Source organism: Lactuca sativa, chromosome 1 (genome assembly GCF_002870075.4).
Source record: "Lactuca sativa cultivar Salinas chromosome 1, Lsat_Salinas_v11, whole genome shotgun sequence".
NCBI lineage: Eukaryota > Viridiplantae > Streptophyta > Magnoliopsida > Asterales > Asteraceae > Lactuca > Lactuca sativa.
This window is the reverse complement of record NC_056623.2, coordinates 17473240-17481185: the sequence shown is the minus strand read 5'-3', so window position 1 is coordinate 17481185 and position 7946 is coordinate 17473240. Positions and strand designations below refer to the sequence as shown.

General features: G+C 28.5%; 1 non-coding gene across 1 annotated transcript; it reads right to left on the bottom strand.

The window, feature by feature from the left end:
* Window positions 1-209: 209 nt before the first annotated feature.
* LOC111910473 (uncharacterized) lies at window positions 210-2737 on the bottom strand. Its single transcript, XR_008225003.1, has 11 exons — window positions 2594-2737; window positions 2237-2504; window positions 2023-2116; window positions 1803-1930; window positions 1622-1719; window positions 1406-1464; window positions 1128-1324; window positions 918-1038; window positions 665-844; window positions 511-579; window positions 210-419 (listed from the first exon to the last, which is right to left on the bottom strand). It is a non-coding gene; the product is annotated as an uncharacterized LOC111910473 (transcript).
* Window positions 2738-7946: the final 5209 nt, after the last annotated feature.

Below are 7946 nucleotides of genomic sequence, written 5' to 3'. Positions count from 1 at the left end.
TAAACTTCAAAATATATTTTATTTGAGTTATAACCAAAATCAACTAACTTGTCCACTTTAAAACAATAAAAGTATCCAAAAATATTCAACACCAATAATATTTCACATCCTAAATACCCCAAAATAAAAATCAAACCAAGCAATCAAAATATCTTTATAACCAAAACAAATGATAAAAATATATTAAATGTCTTATAACCAATAGAAACTCACTTTTCCTTTTTTGGAATCAAAAGTGGAGTTTCCTCTGCGGTTGAAATTCTTTTAGCCTTAGTTGAACTTAAATCATATCCAGAATCAACATCATAAATTTCTTGGAGGTTGCGCTTCAAATCACATGATATTTTGCTTGGACTTGTTGCGGTTGACTTATCAACTGTTGAGGGTGTAAAACTTTCGTCTGTTTGTGAGATCACATCCTAATTTAAAATAATAATAATAATAATAACTGTTTAATTCCTTAAAAAAATAACTAATATAATTAAAAGTTTATAAAATAAAATGAAAAACCTTTTGAACAGGCTGTACAACATCATTGGATTCCAAAGCAACTTGATTTAAGGAGACAGATTGAATACTCTAAAAAATAAAATGGAAATATGATAATCGTTATGTACTTTAATAGTAAAGAATTGTAAATTTTCAACAATAAAAGATTACTTACCATAAGTTCTATTTTACTTTCTAATTCAGAAACAATGGACATATCTTCTGTAACTCTGAGAACTGTGTAGATGTTATTATAGTTGTTGACATTGTATTCTGTAATATCTACAACAAAAGCAAACTTGCGGTTTTTCAACACGTTAAGTTGCATTGGAAATAGGGCATCACTGTCTCCGGCCTGTAAGATATATTTTAGTAAATTAAAAAAATAAAGTAAAAGTTTTCTGATTTTAAAGGTATGAATAATATACCGCATCATCTATCTTTTTCAACTCGTAGGCACTTATATTTAACAACCTCCTTGCTTCCCTATCAAAAAGAGTCAATCCAATGGTTCCAGTACAATCTTGTACATTAATTGGAATTATATACCTAAAACAATAAAAATTATGTCATTGTTACTGTTGTTTTAAGATTGACAAAATTAATAGAAATAAATATGTCTATACTTTATAACTGACTGAAATTCAGATTTTTTGCATTGTGCATTTGTACACTCGACAACCATAGTTTCTGAAATTCCCTCAGGTTTGGTATACGAATGATTGGTTTTGGGAACAGGGATAATTTTTTTTCCACATTTTTTGCATGCTTCATAATACCATGGTAGATTCTGCCTTATATTAACAATGAAAGCAACTAATAAAAACTTCATTTCCTGTATCATATCAAATGTAAAACTTATTAAAATAAATTATGCAAAAATAAAATGTAAAACATATCAAATAATGCAATATACCTTAATTGGTTCGGTGATCTCACAGACTGTTTTTAATGGAAAATTGCCCTTAAAGTCATCTGTATATGAAGAAGAGTAGCTTTGAAGTGTAGTTATGCTTTTTTCAGTTATTCCGAAATTGTCATGACATTTCAACCTGTGATGTTTAATTTAGATTCATGAATATTAGGTTTTGTGTTTTTTTAATTTAAAATACATTATAAAAAAATAAAAAACAATTGGAAACTAACTTATTTTTAAACTCATTATTTCATAAATGTCAGAATTTATGAATAATTTCGTTACTTCAAAATGACTTTTAGCTTCACCAAGACCTGTAAAAAATGTATATCCAATTAATAAAAATTATATAAAAACAGTAATTATAAACATCTATATATAAAGACTGAATACAAACCATTCCAAATGTTTAGCTTAAAAAACTGCATCACGATAACAACAAAATTAACCGTCGGGTTATTTTTTAGGTATTCTGAAATCTGATATGCTTGACTTCCAAAAATAGTAACCTTCAGATGTACAGAACTAAATAAACCATAAAATAGTATATTAATATTAATTTGTGAATAATTAAAGATAATAATAAATAATAAATAAATAATAAAATATAATCTCACTCTAGGTTGCTAAGAGTGAGTTTTATATAATGCTTGGATGGTGCTGGATTTGAAGTTTCAAGAGGCCTAAATGACACGATATGTCCAATAACATCTACACAACAGATAACACAACAAAAACTTTGAATTAAATTCGTAATATTTAAATAATAAATTGTATAACCAAAAAAACAAATGAAAAAAAAAATGATTTTATTCATATTTTATGACTAACCAAAGAATGTGTCTCTTGGGCATGTTTGTTCTATGATACAATTAAAGTCAACAAACATAAATCCATTGACCGGACCCGAGAAATCATCACATTTTTTTAGGATGCTTTTCCAATCCAAAGTTAAGGTCTGTTTATGACCTGTATAACTAAAACCATTAGTAACAGCAGCCATATTAGGTTTTATAACTATATAACTTTCATCTTCCTTTAAAAGATGACGAAATCTGGAGAAATTTTGATTGAAGACACGAGCTTGGTATTGTGTACCCTGTTTAAAAAAAAAATTAAAAATTATTATGTTCATGAAACATGTCTAATATTGAATGATGAATAAAAAATATATCAAATACAACAAACCTCCTCGTCCATGATGATCATTTCAATCGAACAAACTTTATTATTTCTGACAAAGTTCCAAATTTTAAGCACCCGAACCTTGATATGCGATTTTTCATCTATCTGCTCAATGTTATTTAGGTAAACCTTATTTCCTATTTCCATTTTCTGCAAGAAATTTAATCATTATAGAATTGTAAGGAAAATTAGCAACCTTTTAGACTGTACAGAACATCCTAACCAATAAGTAAAACAGAAAAATTAAAAATCAACATATGACAATAACAACTGACTTAATGTACTCATAAACATGAAAACGACAATTATACCGAAAATACCCCTGAAACATACTAACACTAACAGATAACATAACAATGAGTAAAACAAAAAAATTAAAAATCAACACATGACAATAACAACTGACTTAATATATACTCATTAAAGAAAATGAACTTGTAATCTTCATTAGTTTTTCGTCTTTTAAACTGAAAAGTTAGAAGAAGTAGACTATTAAGAAGAATTACAAAAAAGAAGAAGAAGAATAGAAATCATACAATGAGAACGTGATAGATACATATAAATAAGAACATGGAGGGAATAGAAATATTTATAATTCTGATTTTTTAATACACTAACCTGATATATAATTCTTGAGTTGTTGCAGAATCAGAAAGAATGAAGAAGAATACGTTTGCTGTGGTTTCTATGGAGCAGAATTGTTATGGAGCAGAATGGTAAAAACAAAATAACCGTATAAATGATATTTATGTTTGCTGGAAAATACTGCAGATTTTTAGAGATTTAATGATTGCAATATATTGAATTTGGAATCAAAATAAACAAACTTTCAAATTTAATCGTGATTTTCGAATCTGATTATTGATTAACATATTTTTTCAAATTATTTCCATAATCTTTATTCATTTCAAATTAATGCTTGAATTTTTGAATGCAGTTGAGAGCTAGAATTTCCTGATTTATTGCATGAGTTTGAATTTTGATTAAATTTCCGGATACAATGGCATTTACGTAATTATAGTAGAATAAATGAGCGGGAAAACTCGATTTTGGGGGTCTTAAAGAGTGACACGTGGCATAATTCTACTTATTTATTAGAATTAGGATGTGGAATTACACTCTAATCAAAAGGAATCACTAATATGTAACGGGATAAATATACCCATCACCCAAAAAACTAACAAATTACAAAATATACTAACCACTGAAAAGTGAGATAAATATATCTATTATTCTCCATGGAATGCCAAAAAACTATTTTGAATTATGTTTATCATATACATCTCGAGTTTGGATTAAGTTGTTAATTCTTTCAATGAAAAAAAATGCAAGAAAGGTATTCTCAAAATCTAAGAACACGTAACTCATCAGTTATAAATGTCTTTTGTAATTTCTTTTCTTAATAACTTTTTTCTTTTAAAAAAATAAAAAAGATTAAATTATAAAAAATGGTTCATTTCGTTTTTTACTTTTTTTTTTTTTTTTTTTTTTTTTTTTTTTTTAAGCCAAGTGCATTTTTTTTCAAATGCATCGCTGCAACTGTGGTTTAATTTTGTTTTTGAGTTTATCCTCGTTATATCATAATGATTATTTTAGTCTTAATTATTTGTTTCCATCATGTATTTATTATTTATAATTTATAGTTTGTTAAATGGACCCATCTAAAATTAACCTCTCCCTCTCTTCATAAACGCTAAAAAACTTCGTTGTTAGATCTTCCGGAATACCAAGCACGAATAGGGATGACAAAAAACCCGAACCCGACGGAGAAACCCGAAACCTGATCATTTCGGGTCGGGTAACAAGTTGTTATTGAGTTTTTTATCGGTTTCAGAGCAGGGAGTGAGTTATCCTCGCACTGCCCCATTATATATATATATATATATATATATATATATATATATATATATATATATATATATATATATATTCGAAACCTTTTGATGTTAATTACACGCGTTCAAAGATAAAATACTTATTGTGGAAAATCCTTTTAGTTATTAACGATCTGGTATGAATGATCATTTTTTTTTTTATGTTTTGACGTATTAAACTAAACTTAAATCAAATAATTTTTAATATAATGTCCAATTTATTCTATTAAAATGATGCATCATATTTTTAATTTAAAAGAGATGCTAGAACGTGTATTTTTATAAGATATTGAGGTACCCTAAAATGGAATAATGAACTCGTTATGAATTGTTGTAAACCCGATAAAATACCTGAAACTCGACGTGAGAACCCAAAACCCAATGGGGCGCCCCGATAAGATATCCGAAAGATATCAGGTTGGGTTTAGGAAACCATGCCCCATCTCAAACCCGCCCCGTTGCCATTCCTAAGCATGAAGCTTGTCGGAGTCTATGTGACAATAAACAACGAAGATGAACGCTATCCCAACCCTCCATGGTTCTTTGTTGTCTTGGAGAATTGTGGTGGAGAGGATGGTAAACCAAGACCAATGGGAGGGAAAGTGAGCGTTTAAATTTAGAGAAAACCGCAAAAACAGTCCTTTATGGTATGAATTTTTTCCAAGGTTAAGTCCAAACCTCGATTTTTTTGGCTTTATAGTTCTTTGGCCTAATTTCTATATGGAAATGGTCCCTCCGAAAATAAAAATGACTATTATACCCTTTTATTTATAATTTTTTTTTTTTGCATTTTTAATATCTATTTTAATAATTAAAACAATAAAAGGACCTAGAGTGCATTGTTTCAAGTGTTTCATTGAGCAACCTGGAGTGCACTGTTCTTTCAGGTGTTTCATCGAGCACCTGTAATGCATTATGCAAAGATACTTTTCTTTAAGGTGTTTCATCGAGCACCTGAAGTGCATTGTTCTTTGAGCTAAATAAGTAAATAGTTTACTTGTTCTTTAGAAAATTGATCTAGATAGACATAGACATGAATGAACAGATTACCCCAAACAATATTAAGAAGAAAAAAGCCTTGTAATTCGTATAATATAACAATCAAGAAGATCAAATCATAACAAATCAGAGAGAAATCCGTATAACAGGGGAAGTGTGATTGAGATTATAAAAGAGAGCACACAACGCAGCCATGGGAATTGGATGAGAGAGAGAGAGAGAGGTGAGCCCCTATTATTTTTAAAATTTTAAAATAAGTATTTAGATTTAAAAAAAATGAAAGAAAAACAGAAAATAAATACCCAAAGGTATTAAAGTCATTTCAATTTACCGATGGACTAAATGCACAACGAAACTAGCTCAAAAAGATCACGAAACTAAAAAGTTGATGTTTTGACCAAACCTTAAAAAAATGCATACCACAGTGACCATTTTTGTAGTTTTGTCTAAAATTTACATATATTAATACAACATTCTACCACCAGATTTTCAAATCATTATTCTCTTTATACTTTATAAAATATCATATAAATAATTTTTTTACAAATTTTGATTCAGATGATGGTGATAAATTTATCTCAACATTCTTTAATGTTGTGTAACATATAAACAATGAAGAACATATAGATGTTTCGCGTATAAGAGCGATTGTCAATCGAGATCGTCATGTCACACATGAACTATCGGTACATGATTATTTTGCCGATAATTGTCTTTATAATGATGAGGCATTCGAACGTTGATTCCATCTAAAGAGGGTGTTTTTTTTTTCACGTATTAATAATGTTTTAAAAGCAATATATGATTATTTTAAGCAAAAACCCGATGTTAGAGGTAGAATGGACTTTAGTAGTATACAAAAATGTGTGGCTTCACTAAGATATTTAGGATACATTATAACTTTTGATGCATCAGACAAGTACTTAAAATATATGAGAGGACCACAATCCCGGTACCGGTACTGGTAATGTTAGTTCGTTTCGGTACTAGGGATTGACTTTTGATCAAATTCGATTTTTGGAAAACTGGGAACAATACCGCTCGGTACTGGTTTCGCCATGTGCTCATCCGTAGTTCTACTGTTTCAAAACATAATCATATAATTTGTTATGATTTGTTCCAGTCTTACTGTTAGGTGCATTTTGTGCACCTATTTTGCACATCTATTGTTGTCTTTCCATCAGTTACTTGTGCTAAAAAGGAGGAAAACGACTATTTTACACAAATAGACGGTTTTGAGAGCAGCAATGGGCATTTTGGAGCTTTTGTAGATACCAAATCATTGCAAACATTTTTTTATTTCCATTTATAAGCATTAGACAATTCCAATTTCATCTTTTTTGTTTGATTTGTTCTTGGTCATGTGTGGCTAAGAAGCCTTAATTTATAGTTCTATTATAGTAATTATGTTCTTGTTTAAACTAGAATATTTAAATTTGATTTATGTTTGATTGACCACTTATATGAATTGAATTCTTTTGTACTTAATCAACTTTTAGGGCACCAAATCGTTCTATAAAATGATTAGTAACAAACAATAAGTTTTCTTATTGTAGAGCACATATCAGATGTTTTAACACTTCCCAACGTATGTGATGAAATGAACATTATTTGGAAGCTTGTACAAAACTTAATTTATTTTTTCAATAGAATCTAAGAGCGTGTTTAGATTAAATTAGTAAAACTAGGTCTAGTTAAAGAACGTGTTTTGGTTAGATAATTTGGCAAGCGAGAGATATTAGAACGTGTTAATATCTTATTATCTTTCAATACCAACTTAGAATATCAATCACACATTACATCAAGTCATAATCAAGTAATGACAACATTGAAAACTAGAACCGAAACAATTTCAACAACTTACTTACAAATCTATTTTTCTGTATGTTTTCAAAGTAGAATATTATTTACATTATTTCAGATTTTGCATAGAAATCCCCCCCTTTTTGTAACTAAAGTACATTGTACAAAAAATGTATAAATTTTTGTCTCCGTGTGTCTGAGGATCAACATTGTTTGCTTTGTACTACTTTTTAGTGTATTGAAACAGTGTATTTAAAATCTATAGTACCCCTATTATTTATTGAGTTTGACATATCTAACACTTAGCAAACATTATATAAATTCTTTGTTCAATCTAGTTCCATTCCATCAAGTTCATTTGCCAAACGATACCTAATCAGATGAGACAAATTTTGAAATAATAATGTATTTTGAAAGTAAATATTTTGAGAAGGGTGGTCATAACGATTATTTTATGAAAACAAGGTTATTATGTGATATATTATTTGATATTTTATTAATGAGAATAAATTAAAAATTAATGAAAGGCAAAATAATATTTTAGATAGAACAGACAAAACCATCGAAACAAAATAAAATTACAAGAAAATCCAATGCTACAATTAAAAAAATTATAAACTATGAGAATTGAGAACCATTTTTGGAATTTACTCTAAGAACAAATATATAAAGTCGACAAA